Source organism: Aplysia californica, unplaced genomic scaffold (assembly GCF_000002075.1).
Source record: "Aplysia californica isolate F4 #8 unplaced genomic scaffold, AplCal3.0 scaffold00059, whole genome shotgun sequence".
In the NCBI taxonomy this organism is placed as follows: domain Eukaryota; kingdom Metazoa; phylum Mollusca; class Gastropoda; order Aplysiida; family Aplysiidae; genus Aplysia; species Aplysia californica.
The window spans coordinates 971,337-972,213 of NW_004797329.1; the positions used below are offsets into that span (position 1 = coordinate 971,337).

Here is an 877-nt window from a genome sequence, read left to right on the forward strand (position 1 = left end):
GTTGTTTGTTTGCCTATCTATCTACCTTCAGCGTACCCACCTCCGACTTTCGAGCCACTTGTCGTGGAAGAACCGATGTCACACCGTACTTGGTCTCGTGGCCTGCACGCTTTGGTGGAATTGTCGAACAAGGACCCTTCTGAACACTTGGTAGAGCTCACCACTAGGCCTCTAGAGCACAGTAGAAACGTGTCACATCGACTTGGGTCTTGGGTATACCCGGAGAACACATCGCACGTTTCTGGTGAGACAGATGGAATGAAAGCTCTATGTTGTGGATTGTACTTTTTTTCCAGTTTCATTAAGTGTCATCCAATGCGCCCAGCGCAAAGGCTCAGCGCTCTTTGCGTCTCGTGTGGATCTTCTGTGACGTAGAGAAATTTAGCAGCGACAGATTTAAGTAGCGCTAGGCCAAAGGACTTATGTAGAACCTTCTATTTATAACCTCCTTGCGCCAAAAGGAATCTGACCAAAGATTCTCTACTGATTTGGGACTAGGGAGGTTACATGAGATCACATATCTTTCGAGGAAACTTAGAATAATTAAAAACAAGGGGATCTCCGGTTTTCTACCTTTAGATGTCGCCCACACAGCTCACAGGCAGCCAAGACAGACTAATGCCCTGACTATGTTGTCGGTTCACGAAAAAGGAAGTAAGCAACTTGACTGCCTTTAACAAACTGGTTTTTGATAAGTTTGCAGAAAAGAAAAACAGACATTCATTCTACACAAACAGATGAGCAAACAATGGCGTTACTTACATGGGCTGAAGGAGACAGGAACAGAGAAACAGGGACATACGGAGAGGGAGAGAGAGAGAACGAAAGAGAGAGAAAGAGAACGAGAGAGAGAGAACGAGAGAGAGAGAGAGAGAGA

General features: G+C 45.6%; 1 protein-coding gene across 1 annotated transcript in view; it reads right to left on the bottom strand.

Annotated features, from left to right (window-relative positions):
• LOC101857470 overlaps nt 1–877 on the bottom strand; it is a gene marked incomplete in the record, with an annotated part of 35,737 nt that overhangs the window by 14,125 nt on the left and 20,735 nt on the right.